At 34.1% G+C, this 16,519-nt stretch overlaps 1 long non-coding RNA gene across 5 annotated transcripts in view; it reads right to left on the bottom strand.

Annotated features, from left to right (window-relative positions):
- Positions 1–16,519, bottom strand: part of LOC109456613 (uncharacterized) — a 311,954-nt gene that overhangs the window by 14,012 nt on the left and 281,423 nt on the right. For 4 of the 5 annotated variants that reach the window (XR_012498217.1, XR_012498220.1, XR_012498219.1 and 1 more), the window contains one exon: positions 14,834–14,880. The exons of the other annotated variant lie outside the window; for it this stretch is intronic. This is a non-coding gene — a long non-coding RNA (uncharacterized LOC109456613). The remainder of the gene's footprint in view (positions 1–14,833; positions 14,881–16,519) is intronic. 5 annotated transcript variants of the gene reach the window in all.

Raw genomic sequence — 16,519 nt, 5'->3', positions numbered from 1 at the left:
AACGAGTTCTCTTTCCACCATATGGCAAGAAAATGGACGTCTGTAAATGAGGAGAACGGCCCTCACTAAGAGCCAGACCACAGGGGTACCTTGTTCTCAGAATTCCAGCCTCCAGAACTGTGAGGAATAAATGCTGAAGTCACCCAGTCCATGGTAATTGGTTATATATACTTATAGCAGCCCCATCTAAGACATGTACAAATGGCTTGATTTTCATCATACCCTTAAATGTATGGAACATACATTTAAATATAAATAGAATGTAAAGATCTCCATTATATACATAGAATGTGTGCCTACATATGTACATGTGGAGCTATATGCCGGGGAGGCCAAAAAAATGTATACAAGGGACACTTTGGTCAACGTTGCTCGAGCAGTAGTTCACAGTAGTCAGAAGTGTCTGGATGCTGATGGTAACCACTTTAAGCATCTCTTGTAATTGCAGAAGTCAAACATGGCTTGTATTCATCTTTTGTTATCAGTATATATTAAGTATTACAATTTTAATACAGTTTTCCTTTCTTAAAATGTGTATACACGTTTTTGTCACCCTCTGTATTTATAGTGTTTATTAATTCTTAGTAACTCTTCCTTTCTAGATCAAATTTTACCAGCCTCTTCATAAAAAACTAACAAACACTTTTTTCCATAGCAATTACTAGTTACTATACTGAGTTGTAATTTTGTATTTATAATCCAATTATTTGATGGTGTATCCCACTAGATTATAAATTCCATAATAGCAATCGATATCTGTTTGTGCTTGCCAATGCAGCCCCAGTTCCTGACAACTTATAGTCAATAAATACTTTGATGGATAAATTCTTGAATAAATACTGAATGAATGACATACCTTTCACTGGATTAAAGAGTACACACTTGTTAAAGGACTGGCAGTAACTGATCTCTGCATATAGAGTGCAGAGATTCATTATCATCATAGATTCATTATCTATGTACTTTAATCAATTAAGCTATCTTCTAAAACACCATTCTTTCTGCTATTAAATGTGTTAGTGCTCTTATCTCCTAATTAATTGGACAATAGACAAGTCTTGATTTGGTGCTTATTCTATGCTTGTCTTCCTCTTGTCAGATATTCCCTATATATGGATACCATTGAAATGTTATATTATGTTAGTATACAAACACCATCATACAAATAAAAGAATATTGTCGACAATATTCTTGGTAAAATAAATTTATTTCAAGACCTCCTAATGAAATTTGAATACAAGGAGCCGCATAGAAACCCGGTCAAAGTAACTTTATTTTGTATTTGAAATTCTATTTGCAACTCTTGTTACTAAAGAGGCAATTTGTTTGTATAATTAATCATTAGAATCCTTCCCAAAGGATTTATTTTTTATAGAAAGGAGATCTTTTGTGGTTTGCAAGTAATGAAATTGTTTCATAAAAGCTGTGTGGTGATTGATTATCTTAGTTCAGGAGATTTTCCTTATCCCTTTTCTAAACAAGTCATTGATTTTCCTCATTCACTTTTATAATATCTCAAGTATAGCTTTTCATTATTTACTACTCTAAAGTGCTTCCTGTATAGCATGCTCCTGTTTTCATATTATTGAAAATAAATATGTATACACACATGCACACAAATGATATTCTTTCACATTTTATTTTCATACTCTAAAAAGAAAGCATATAAAACACTTTACATTTTAAATAATCATTTGCTGAATAGTTCTTTTACAGAGATTTCAAAATTTGAAAAGTTACTTTTATGGTTATAAAGGCAGAACATGTGTATTATGTTTACTAAATATTTTGCATTATGCCCAGATAGCATTGTTTCCATCATATCCTAAAATAGCATTCATAAGTCAATTTGGGGGAAAATTAACATTTTTAATATCAAGAAATCCAACTATTATATATATATATATATATATAGCTTTTACTAGGAAAAAGAAATAAAATCCAGGTTTTTCCATGAAAAATAAATAATTATAATATTGGAAAGTATTATGAAGAAGAAATATATAGATCTTACTGAATATGTGTATATATATATACACATATATATGCATTGCAAATAATTAGTATATAAATCATAGGCAACTGTACACTTCCTGAATTCTGCAAAGATATTATAGTTAATAAGGAAATTAAGAAATTCCATATTATTATAATAATATTATTTGCTTAGAAAGCTTTTCCTAATACTACATAAGGAAAAAAAAAATCCTGCATTCTGTTTGAATTATCTAATTTTAAGTTACTAAAACATTAAGAAAATATTGGTAGGATAGTAATTATTTCATAGATCATTTATCTGGCAACATTTGTCATATGATATGTGCACTAACTTTAAAGGAAATGGAACTAATTATAATTTTTAAAAGCCTAAAAACAGAGAAGTGAGAATATATATGTGAATCACATAATATGACTACTTCATTTTAATACACGATCATAACATTCTTGACTCATTTAAGAAAAATAAGTTATTTGCATAGTTAATGAAGGAACTGTTCTCCAAAGCAGTAATGGTTGAGACTGAAAATAATTTTCAGGGGAAAAAAAAAACACAAAAAACCTCTGAAACATCTCTCCTGATTTAAAGTGGTAACTAGCTACAGATAATTATCTATACCCCTCTTTCTCTATGTGAATTGAACAAATTTGCAACAGGAACAGAGGTTATGGCACAAAGAGAGAATGACCTGCACGGATGTTTTTCCACAAGAGCTCTTGAAACAGCAGAATCTGGGGAAATTTAATTAATTAATTAATTGATTGATTAATTAATTATAAAAAAAATAAATCCAAAGGTGGGCCTCTACACTTCTTTCCTAAGTAGTAAATGTGGTATTCAAGCTTCATAAACGGATCCTTGCCCATCCTTGTCTGTACACAAGCTCCCCATTCTAAGGGCCACGGAACCTAATATGGACAGAACTAGACACTCTATGACTTCAATATCTGTCTTTTTATCAAATACATGCTCCCTCAGCAGTCTCAGACTTACTTGTTTGGAGACTCACTTTTCCTCAGATCACCTCTTGGTATCTTACAGAACAATACAAAGAGTAGACAAGAGCAGTATATTTTTCCTTGAAATGTTCTGAATTTACTCCATGTTTTTAAAATTATCTCTCTCTCTCTCTCTCTCTCTCTCTCTCTCTCTCTGTTGTATGTGTGTATATGCAATCAAACCTGAAAGTACAGAAGACATTAAATTACAATGGTATACGTTAAGCTTTAGGTACATAAAGACTGACTTACTCCAGACTTGTATCCCGTTAGTCAAAGGTTACTTCCTCATTTACAGTCCTGTGTTTTTTTCTTAATTTGAATTATTCTTGTGGCTGAAATAGATATGACTAAATTGTCATAAAGCCTTAATGTTTATTTTTTAGACGATTGATCACTTCCTCCTCCTTGAAACATCCTCCATCTCCATAATTGACTTTTCCAGATACACACTCTCCTGATTTCCTTCCTGTCTCACTGGCCTGTCCTTCTCAGTCCTTTGCTGCTTCCTTCTCTCCTCCTGCCTGTGTGTGAATGTCCACGGTTTAGTCTTGGTAAGTCTCTTTACTTCCTAAGTAATCTCATTCACTAGGGTGGGTTTAAATTCATGTGCTGATGACACCCTAATTTATATTCTCAGCCCAGAAAACTTCCTTGAACTTTGGATTTGCACACATAACCACTTACTTAACATATCCACTAGAATATGTATGTTAGGCATCTCAAATGTAACATGTCCAAATCTTAACAGATAAGCCCAATTTTCTAGAAGCCCGTTTCTGTATTCTTCCTCATTTTAAGATATAGAAATTCTATTCATTGAAATCCTCAGTTTGAAAGCTTGAAGTTATCTTTGACACCTTTCTTGTGTTCAATTCATCATTATATTCTGTACATTCTACGTTAAAAAAATACACAGAATCTGACCACAGTTCCCCATTTTTACAACAAACCAACATCCAAACCGGTCTAAGTGACTGCAAAGAGTTCAACATTTTTCTACTTCTTTTGCACCTATAACCCAATGGTCTATATTCATCCTGGTTTTCAAAGTGACTGTTTAAAATTGTCAACCAGAGCAGGACTCTATTTTTTTTTAATTAAATGTATTAGGGTGACCATGGTTAGTAAAGTTACATAGGTTTCAGGTGTACAATTCTGTAATACATCATCTAATATCACATTGTGTACTCACCACCCAGAGTCCGTTCTCCTTCCCTCACCATGTATTTGAGCCCGTTCCCCCTTTGACCACCCCTCTCACTATTTTTCTCTAAACCCTCCCGCAGTTTCACATCCTCCTCAGTCCCCTCGACGGCTTACTAGGCCTCATCTGTTTGTACTGTCCTGCTCTCTTTTTAGTTTTATCTCATGTTCTTTTTCTCCTATTCAGTCGTCTCCTCCTGTAGTGGCCTCCTAGCTGTACCACTGATACGTCAAAAACACTCCCACTGGTCCTTGCATTTGTTCTTTTCTTTGCCTGGAACATAGTCTCGGCAGAGAGCCACATGCCTCACTATATTTCTTTTTCAATTTACAGCTCAAGTATGACGTTTTAGGGAGCCCTACCCTGACAGCCTTATGTAAAACAGTGACCTCTACATGCATTTCCTTTCGCTTTTGCCTTGTTTGTTTGTCTCTAAAGCACTTTTCACTTTGGGATGTACTAAGCTTGATGTATGAGTTTATTTTTCTGTCTTCACTACTAGAATATAAGCATCATGAGAGAGGAGACTGTTTGCTGTTTTGTTTACTGCTACATGCCTGATGCCAAATACTATACTAGCACATAGATGTCAAGTAAATATTTAATGAATGAAAAAGTGAAGCATGAATATGTTGTGGTCATTTTTTATTCTGACTGTCAACAGCTCACGTGGAAAATTGGATTGTGAAAAGATCCTAGTTATCAGGAAGCCTAGGCATATATGAGATTCTGTCAGTACAGAATAGACCTTAGATTCTGGTCCATGCCACTCAACCAACTCAGCCATAATGAAAAAAGTGCATTACCATCTGCTGGATAGTGTTTCCGGACAAAAAGCCTCATATAAGAGACTACTCAGTAATAGAAGCGTTTCCTGCATGTTTGATCCGGGATTGGATCCTTTATTCAGGCTGATTCTGAGCCTGGTCTTTTTACGCTAGGACAGCAGCAACACCCACCTACAATTGTACCTAGATTTCTAAACAGCAACATCCCGTATGGTCTCCAAACTATAATACCAGCAGTGAGTCCACTGCTGTCTTTTAGAAAAGCCCCATATTCAGTCCCACTTCAGCTAAGACCTCTGGCAGGAGGTGCTTACATGTATCTAGCTCGAGCTGCTGAATGGCAGCTTTTCCATAGAAGATCGTTTGGAAGGGGGTGTGGATGTTCACACAGTCAAATGCAATCCATCCGCTGGAGCTCTCCATGGCTTCCACCTGGCCCTTATCTCACAGAGGACTCCATGAATGTCCTTCTCCACCCAAGTCCCTACTCAGTCCTCTCCTTTTTCCTTTCCTTTTCTTACTGCTCCCAGGACAGTACTTATCTATCTGATTATTTATTTTCCTTCCTAAGAAGTCTAACCATTTCTGTTTTATAGCAGTTTCTTTTCTTTCGTATATGTCATGGATCCAAAGTCAGTATGCCAAAGAAGGTAGAGTATTCAAATAAAAATGTTTGGGTCTTAGATGACATCATTAAGTCACTGAACCAAAGCTAATGCCCGCAACCCCAGGCTTTTATTGTGTGATCTTTAAAAGCCCTTGCTAATTGCAACTGAGTGTAAAAATTAACTGAACTGTAAACTAAATGTATATTTATCTGACTTACAACATAGAAGCCAGATTGTATAGGACACCCTTTGTTATCACTCAGAAAAAAATTCCCACCTGAGATTCTCCTGTTATTTTTAATAGTTGTTGCAACGTTAGCCCATAGACAATTAAAGAAAAGGTATGGAAATTATAGCCATTTTAAGCCTCATCTTTTAGTGTTTTGAGGGTATGGGAATTGTGTCGCAACTCAGGGAGACTTCTATTTAAGTAATTCTCATTCCTCATAGATGAGATGAAAAAGAGTGGGTTGATGCTATAAGCAGTTGCTTGTTTTTTGTTGTTTTGTTTTTGTTTTTTGTAAGAGCAATGTCCGGAAAATAACCATCAGACATATGCCATCTTTGAAAGTGCAATTCATTGTGTTTGAGTGAGGTGGGGAGTTTGGGGTTGCAGTGTCTGAATTCTAATTCAGAAAGTGGTATTCAAGTGAATTCTGCATGCCAGTAGAATACCAAGTCTGCAGAAAACCTAGGATACTTACTCATATGTCACATAAATGTCACCATAGGCTAAGGAATTAAATGGTACCAAACTCAATACCGGAGTATCAGGGACAAACTCAGATAGCCTGGTTGTTAGTGATGGACCCCCATCGGGATGAAGGAGTTGCATGAAGGTTTGAGGGGGAAATCCAGCACAATGTAAATCAGAACAAAAGAGCAAACACTTCGCATGAGACCAAAGTTCCAGTGCTGGGCCCTGTTCGGCAGATGAGAAGAGCAGTAAACAATACTGAGCCTAGCGGTGTTTAGACCCATTCTTGGGATTTTTTTATCCTAGGTGGAAGTGACCTAATACAAGGTATCAGCCAGGCAAGAACATCTGAACCAGTGATTTCTGTTAGAGGGACTTACTTGCAAACTGCATGGACAGACAAAGCATCTAAACAGCCTCCTTCAGAGTTGACTTAGGAAACTGCATGGCAGTCCATCACTGAATCCTTCCAGATGCGGCAGGTAAGATGAATGTGGCATGCATCCACCTATTTTCTAACTCAAATTCACAAGTCCTCTTATACTGTTTTTTTTTCCCTCAAAGTATTCCTTCATGAGAAACTATATTATAATATGATCACTATTTCTGTTAGGTAATTCAGGGTTCTGTTATTAAAGTATCCATTTTAGAATAGTCCAAGACAAACAATTAAACATTTTAAAGTAGAAAACTAGGAGCAGTTATGGAAATAACCCTGAACTTAAAAGGATGAAATATAAAATGTAATTTAAGTGAATTCACAAATTAATCACTGTGTATTTATACTGCATACCTATTTTGAGGAAAAAATAAACTTGTGTGATTTTTTTCTTCTTGATCAAATAGACTTCCATTTGAAAACTCAAAATTCTTTTGTATTCCTATACTTAATGGTAAATGCTTTCTATGAGAGAATTCTTTTATTCGAAAATATGGTGTGATTTGATCTTTCTGAAATTTCCCTTATGCTTTAGGCAGATACCAGACATACTAAAACACTTGAGTTTTAAAATGACTGGTATTAAAGAAATAGGCACAGAGTGAATATCTAAAACGCACCATCATTATTTTTGCTATGAACAAATCTGCTTTATAAACTCAGAGCCTGTTTCTTTGGGGCAATTATCATGAATGCACATGAATTGTGTTCACTTCCCATTTATGCTGCAAATAGTCAATACTAGAAGTGCAATATAGCATCTTAATCAGCATGCCTTAATCCTTTTCTTTCTCTTATGTCTGTATTTTCCAAGGTCAAAATGATTCATGTGCTTTATATCAAAATTAAAGGAGCAATAACAGGAACCTCTTTCTGATGTTTTCTTTTGTTGTTAATACAAAAATAAATATCAGAATCCTCTAACTTATAAACAGGTCAGATTTCAAACAGCCATTTTAATATCAGGTGGGAGGAAATAAGAATGCATTTCTTACAAAAATGACAGATAAGCATCATAGGTGATTTGGGGAAAATAGAGACAGTGAAATTTCTGGCCCACCAGGATTTATAGCCAGAAATGTGTAATCTTTCAGTACAACAATGTTATTTCTGTTTGCCCCCCCTCCCCCCTTCTCTACTCAGCAGTGTAATCCTGCTTCTTCTAATGGTCAAGGTGTTTGAGCGAGGTTGGGAGGTAGGCTGATAGGTAAACTGTCTCTAAGTAGCTTCAGGACATAAATTCTTCTGTTGAATTCCCAAATCCAATGGGTCTAACCATTAAGAGGTCTAATCAACTCTCATGAAGCTCAAATTCTGCTCAACTGAGATAGAAAATAAGTAAATGCAAATGCGTTAAATTGGCAGATCGTGATAGAAATAGATCAGGGTGATATGGCACAGAGATAGTAGGCAGATTATTAAAATTGAATGGTGAGGAAAGACTTTTATTAGGAGGTGAGATTTAGCCTTGACCCAGGAGGACAAAGGTTTGACTAAGTAGAGATGAAATAAGTGTATCTGTGTTACTCCAAGACTCATGGTTTACACCTAGTGACAAGTGGTGAAGTGGTATAATATCAGGAAGAAGCACGTTCTCTAGAAACTTCCAAACCAAGGTATGCGTTCTAAATGCCCTATGATGCAAGTGTTGTTTTTAATGTAATTAATGCTATGGTTATCGTTTAAAAGATCACATTTACTGATGTTAGCTCAATAATAATAGCCTATTCCTTTTTCTGTTTTGTTTTGTTTTTTTTCCTTTGGATTTTCTCCCTTTCATCCTCCATCCTTCTTTCTTGTGTTTCTGTTTTCTTATCAACAGGACAGCTTTTAAATTAAATTTAATAATATGACAAATGAACAAGCTGTACAATTACATTTCTAAAACTTAAAATCTCCCCAGAATGCATGTAGTCTTCCATTCATTTAACAAATATATACTGAGTCTGTTTTCTTTGTGAAGACTAAACAAGATACCAGGTAGAGAATATCAAATAGAAGAGACAAGAATTCCTGATCTCAGAGAAGTAAAATAGACACTAAAAATAAAAAAAATAAATAAATAAAAAACATATAGTGAGTAGGCTAGTGATAAATGTGAGGACGGATAATAAAGCAGAGAAGATAGATGTGGAATGTTGTCTGATGGGAGGAAGTTTTCAACTTCATGCAGAGTTGTCAAAAAGGCCTTGTTGAGAAGATTATGTTCCAGTCAGGACTGAAGGATGAGGAGGTGTGCCTTGTGTACACCTGGGACAAGAGACTTTCAAGCTTTCAGAAAATGACGCATGATTGCTGTGTTTAAAAAGAGGAAGCAGGCAGCATACATAATCTCAGGGCCAAATGCTGTAGAGACTTGAAGAGCATGGCAAGAATTTCGCTTTTACTTTCAGAAAATGGGACACTTAGAAAGTTTTGATCGGAATAGGGACAGGATCTATGCTAATTATAAGAAGATCACCCTGGCTGCTTTGTTAAAATAAACTTAAGAGAAGGGCAAAGACAAGAGTGGAGGATCAGTGGGAGCTGTTGAATAATAAAGACAAGAAATAAAGGTCTCTTGGGTAAAGCAGTAGTTTAGAAGAAAGCAGTAATAGATTCGAGATGCATTTTGGAGAAAGTTCCTGTAAAATTTGTAAAGGAATTGGATATTGGATGTGAGAAAAAGAAAAAGAAAAAAAAAACAACAACAAAAAACAATGATTCCAATATGTGGTCTAAGTTCTTAAAGGAAAGAGTTAGCTTGAATAAAGAGGAGGGATGCGAAAGAAGCAGACTTTTATTTCTTCAGAGTAAGGAGTGTAAGTAGACTAAGGACTTTGGTTTTGAACATGTTCACTTTGGAGTGCCTATTAACTCTCCAAGTGGAGATGAATTCAGGAAGTTAGATGAATGACCAAAAGAGGAATTGTTATATTGACAGTATTTACTCATGTGGTCACGATACAAGTTGAAGTCACTAAAAAAGTAAATGCAGAGTAGAAAAAGACTCAGAAATAGATCCTTGGAACACTCTAAAATTTCAAGGTTTGGAAATAAACATAAGTTTTGTCAAGGAGATGAAAAATGAGATTGACCCAAAGAAAACAATATGAATGCTGTATTTTAGAATAAAAGCCAGGAGGTATAACTAATTTTGTTATTTACTATACAATATCAAGACTGATTTAGATGGATACTTGAAAGCTGGGTTTTTTGACCTAGACAAGGACATTTTAAAAGAATATTAGAATTAAATGAATTCTTGGAGATGATTCGACAGAAAGTCAAAAGAGAGCAGTTGGAGACAGGAACCGTACGTGTCTCTTTCGGATAATTTTGTTTTACCTAAAACAAAGGAGGAGAATCTGGGGAATAAAAATAGAGTGAAAGGGATAACTTTTTTAATTTTACTTTTTTAGTAAAAAAATAGGAAGCTGTTGTATACAGACAGGAGCACAGAAAATGTTTCCATATAAGAGACTAAATATATGAATCCAGACACAAGTGGGTGGGGGAGTTGTAGTGCTGGAAGTTGTGGGAATTCTCTTTTGATTGGATCCATTTTTTCTTTTTTTCCCCTCAGTAAATATGAAGCAAGGCCATTCACTGAAGAGTGAGGATGGGGAGGAAAAGTGCAGAGAGAGTAGAGGTTGTAATTATCATCTAAGAGAGTAGGAGGGTAATTGGGTTAAGGAAAAAGACTGACTCCTGGAGACTCCTTAGGGTCAGGGATCATGAATCTTAAAATGTCCTTTTCTTTCACCATTTTTCAGCTAGTGAAGCTTTGATATATAAATTCCCCCCATACACACTGGAAAACTCAGTTTTATTTGGAGGCAATGTTAGTAAGATTCTTCCTTCCACTTCTCTGTGTGATCTCCCTACTCAAGAGAGCAATGGATGAATGGCCCTACATGTTAGTCCAGATAGAGTCATGTGTTTCTTCTACCTGAAGTGCTCTACCATTTCTTGTCTGCCAACCTATGCCTAAGGCCAAGGTAGCTCAAAATCTCAATACTTCCAGGAAACCTTTGATTAACCTCACCTGTTCCAGTCATCTTTTTTTTTTTCTCCCTGGCTCTCAGTATTTAAGTACTGTGTGTATTTATAATCATAAAACACCATCTACATGTGTAAGATGTGTTTGTATATTATGTTCTCTATTTCTCCACTAACCAAGAAGATGTTGTACTTTCTTTGTAGCATGTGTATTTTCTTATATTTTATACAACATATATTTAATATTTTGCTTTGACAACACTCACTTCTTAACCTTCAAACGTTTTCTATACCCTCACAATTGCTCACTGAAAAAAATACTGTTGCAGAAAACAAAAAACACTGTTGCACGATGCCTTTAGTCAGAGCAAGTGACTGTAATTTGGGTCACCACATATAAGGAAAGGCGAAGTGCACCTAACAAATGCCCTAAGAAGATAACTGAATGATAAATAGAATAAATAATAATAAAATTAAATTATAAATACAAATAATAAAAATTACTATTTTAGGATTAATAACTCTTTATTGCAAGACAATTGCTAAATGAACATATGTTCAAACTTTATAGAGCGATGCAATGTATGTATTTAGTGAGTTTGAATACAGGTGGTCCCTGATTTACAATGATTCAGCTTATGGTCTTCAGCTTTCACGACACTGCAAAAATCACGTGCTTTCAGGAGAAACCATACATCGCATTTAGAATTTTGGTCTTTTCCGGGCTAGCGATATGAGATGAGGTGTGATTCTCTCTGGTGATGCTGGACTATTACAGCGAGCTAAACTCCCAGTCAGCCAGGCCAGCACGAGGGTGAACATCTGATACTCTACAGTGTATTCAATGTGTTAGAAGATTTTCCCAACTGTGGGCTAATGCAAGTATTCTGAGCACGTTTTAGGTAGGCTGGGCTAATCTATGATTTTTGGTAGATTAGGTGTATTAAATGCATTTGCGACTTGTGATATTTTCAATTTATGATGGGTTTCTAGAGACATAACCCCATTCATTGTAAGCCAAGATTCATCTGTAATTATATACTTTCAAAATAGTATACAATGATTATTACATTGTCTAACATATAGTCAGAAATCAGTGCTAGCTAGCATGATCAGATGTAGTGTTGTTACTATTACTATGGATAATATATTTATTCCCAAATGTATTTATTTATTCATGATGTCTATAATTACACCAATCGCTCTGCATACTATCATTATCAACTCCCTCCTGACCAAAAGTTTATTACAGTAGCTACCTACTTTTTACTCCACTTTCAGCTTGTTGATTTTGGACCTGCAATAACAATATACTCCCATAATTGTTATTATCACCTCTAGTTTCAACTTCTTTATTTATGTTAATCCTGATTGGTCAGAGTTGTATTGCTAAATTGTGAATCCAAACAAAATTTATTTAGTGAATATTCTTGGAAATCTGTCTAAAATCTCCAAAATATACTACAGTGTCTTGTGTGTCTTTTGCTCTCATTTCTCAAAATAATATTATTTGCATCAAATATCCAGCAATGTCAAATTACACGATATGATCAGAAAATGCTTTTTTTTTTTTTGTTTTTTTTCTATTTCTATGCTCAGCTAAATCTGAATCACCCCCTCAGTTCAGATCAAGTTTACCTTTTTATGGCATCTTTCTTTAAGCATGGCAGTTTAATACTCTTAAAAAAAATAAAATACTCTTACTTTACTTTCTTTATTACTTAGATGACTCTGAGTTCTTTAAAGAAAGAAATCACGTAATGCTTATGTCTCTCTCTCTGCACTTACAGCAATACTGGCAGTATTAGAGATATACAATTATGAAATGATGATATGAGTTAATTATTAATTAATGAAATATGTGAAAATCTTCTCTCTTTGAAAATAAAAAAATACAGAATAATGAAAAAAAAAAAAGGTTAGTCCTAAAAAGTAATACACACTAAAAAAATTTTTAAGAAAGAAGAAAAAGAAAAAAAAAAAAGCTAGAACTTCATTATTTTCCCTATTGTGAGAATACTTATTATTTTAATTGGGAAGCTTTCTGGTTATAGAAGAAAGCAGCCCATTTTATAGACATGTTAATTAGAATATTACAGACAATTAGCAAGTTGAAAAAGTAGCTGACATAGCTAATGACCTTAGTGGCATCTAATTCAACATGTGAGTAAGGCAAATAATCCCCAAAGTATAAATAAAATGTATCATGAAGTAGCCATACTAGGCTTTGCAAACATCCTAATCTTGACCTATCCTTGAACTTCCAGAGGTTGTCAACATATCATAAAAGCAAATTATACAATGAGCATATTTGCCTGAGAAAACAATGCACCTAAATATTTAAACTACTTCTTCAATTTCATGGTAATAATACCAGAAATATGTTATTATGTGTATTCAAAGAAGATACAGAGGGTGCCAAAAAAATGTATACACGCTTTAATAAAGGAAAAAACTGTATTAATTGTAATACTCAATATATACCACTAACAAAAGATGAATACAAGTCATGTTTGACTTCTGCAATTACAAGAGGTGCTCAAAGTGGTTACCATCAGCATCCAGACACTTCTGATTACGGCGAACTACTGCTTGAGCATAGATAACATCTCTTAAAATGTATATATATTTTTTGGCATCCCCAGTATACACCAGTTTACCTCAGGATAAACAGCAAGATATTTTAATCAAGTTAATTATCCATCAATAGGAAATTATAATATTTCTAAAAAAAATATTTAATGATGTGGACATTTTGTAAGTGCATATTAAGTATAGGAAGCAATCAGAACATATTATGTGTGATATTCCCATATTTAAAATTTATAAACCTCAACAAATATGTTATAGGGACATATTGCATATAACAAACAAATTCTAAATCAATCAATCAATCAATAAACATAGGTGTTCTTTCCCTTCAATATTTTTAAAACACACTTTATTTTTTAGAGCATCTATTAAGTTCACGGACAGGTTGAGTGGAAGGTACAGAGAATTTCCATATCCCACTCATGCGTTGCCTTTCCAGTTATCAAGATCCCCTCTAGAGTGGCAGGTTTGTTATAAAGTTGTTGTTGTTGTTTTGTTTGTTTGTTTTTAACATATAACAGACACATTGTTATTTGGATAATCATTCTGGTCAGGGAATGTATTTGGCTAATGCTGCATAAATTCAGTATGCTCATTTGTGCTTTGATGACTAATTCTATCACATCTCAGTACTTTAACACAGAAACCTTTCTCAGTCTGTATATTCCATCCTGGTTTACAGCTGTTTATACGCCACATGAACATATAGTGATCACATTATGTATGACAGTATAACCATTAGCCTTTGGGATATTAGGACTAAAAATTTTAAGAATGTCTCTTCTCAAAAGGAAGATTAGGTTGGGAGTGGTGAGATATTAGGAGAACAGGGAGTGAGTAGAAAAGAGTCAATGAGTAACCAAGAGAAAAACTAAAATAAGTTACTTAATGACCCAGCATGTACACAGGCTTGAATATTGATACCTTAGGAAAAACTGTCCAATTTTATAACCTATGATTTTTTAACTTTAAAATTGTCTACTAGATATTTTAAAAAATAAAGTAGTCAATCTTATTTTCAATGTGGCTATTTAACTCTTTGCAGTGATATTTCTATAGCTTCATATATTTTTAAAAAGTCACAGTCTCTCAAAAGTGACTATTTTTGTCCGAGGGAGAAATTTGAAAATTTGAGTTATAAATTTAAGAATTATCTAAGGTAGATCTATTCATAAAGTATAGATGAATATAGTTGACACACATTAGAAATAGTGGTGAATTAAAGAAAAAAACAGTAATCAAAATTAGTTACTGAAAAGTATGTGATTCCTCAGTATATAAAATATATGCCTTTTAAAAAAATTGTTATGAGACCAATTTTTGAAATACATGACTCTTCCAGCATAAACACAGTACTGACATCACACGTTATTTTTACAAAATATGTGTTCCATTTTAAAAGAATACTGTTGAGGTCATGATCTGAAATAGCTGTCAGAGTTCAAAAAGGACTCCTGGAATCTGGTGTCTGTAAATCCACTATATAATGATATAAATAAAATATGGCTGAACATCAGGACTTACCCATACATAAAAATACTAATTCTCTGTCCCAACAGTCAGCAAGTGACCTGTGGGCCAAAGTGGAAAAAAATTATACAAATATAATTTTAAAGCCAAGCAATACTTTAGAGACTCCATCATTTTTTCTGTATATGAACATTTAAATCTTCTTGCTGGCACAGTAATAACAAAATTATTTCAACACACACAGAAGCTTCTCTAATGAAAAACGTAAGAGAGGGTACAGAGGAAAGTCTTGTCCTATGAAAAAGAACTGCAAGAATCTTCTAGGAGATGGCATCCCCCTATCCTTACTGCAGTACTAATACCTTTCGGGCTACAGACTCAGTTATTTTCATACTGTACTAAATCATTCAGCCTAATTGAATAGAAATGCAAGTCATCTAAAGCACAACTGAAAAATTCCGTGAAAATATCACCTGTCATTGTCTTTTCTAATGCCACTTTACAGAGGTATGAAAGCCAATACGGAAAGCATCTTATTTCTCTTGCGGTGTCATTGTTTTTTCACCCCAGAGAAATCTCTAACTACCAAATGACAACTCTAGTCTTATAACCTAGAAACACACTGAATGCTAAGGTTCATATCTCTTTGACGAATAAATTCCATATCATAAATCTCATTTGGAAATGATTTTTAAAATATAATGTATGCAAAGCAAATCCCAGTTCCGAGAATGACTTGCATTTATGGTTGTTCTGCCACAGCTAGATGAGACATTACCCTGTAGTGAGCTGGTGAGGAATGGCAGCGTGAGCTGCAGCTTGGATTAAGGAATCTGATAAAGCATAACATACCGTGAAAGAAATGAAAAAAACATTTTATAGGCCTCGTGAGCATTATTGACAGGTTTGCACTGCTTTTTAGAGATCATTCTATTCAGCAGGAGATCTCATTTGTAAAGAACCCTTTATTCAAACATAACAAAATCACCCATTAAATTAGGGGAGGCACAAATGTTTCCTCATTAATATAGTTTTGTGTAGGGAACCATTGCCGTGAAATATTTTTAAACTATTTTGGTTTATTATCTTAAACTAAATCTCGAAATAAATAAACAATATAGATACGTTTTTAGACTGTGTAGGGCTTATTCATATTTGAAATTCAGTAAGCATTTATACAAACCTGATTTGAGGATGACACATTTTTTCAATTAAGAAGAAAATACTACTTCTTTTGTTAATCCTCTATAGAACTCTGAAAAATCTACTGTTTCCGTAAATAAATATTGTGCTATTAAGGGCGTAATTCTTAAAATTAAAAAAAATATATATTCCTTTAAAATAAGTACCCTATAAACTTCTAATGACAATGTGAGCAAGTTATGCATATTTTCAAAAATATGTAGAAATAACACACAATAAAAAAAATGGAAGGCTTGATTTTGAATATGAATTTAAAATAAGTTTTTTTCCTGTTTGAGAATCAATGCATGTGTGAAGGGTATAAATGATAAATGTCTATTACATTGTTTTGTACACCTGAAACTAATAAAAAAAAATCAGTGCATGCCACTTCTCTAATGTCTATAATTTTGAATGTCCACCATGCATCAGAATCACACTGAAAGATATAGACTCCAACAAAAGAATTCTTGGACTCCATATCCAGGATCTGATTCTGATTAATTGGAATGGAGTTTGGTACTTTTTAAGGGGATCCCAGGGGTTCTGAAGAACAAT

The sequence above is a fragment of the Rhinolophus sinicus genome, linkage group LG07 (assembly GCF_036562045.2).
Source record: "Rhinolophus sinicus isolate RSC01 linkage group LG07, ASM3656204v1, whole genome shotgun sequence".
In the NCBI taxonomy this organism is placed as follows: Eukaryota; Metazoa; Chordata; class Mammalia; order Chiroptera; family Rhinolophidae; genus Rhinolophus; species Rhinolophus sinicus.
The sequence above is the reverse complement of the archived record's forward strand: the minus strand, read 5'-3'. Positions and strand labels throughout refer to the sequence as shown.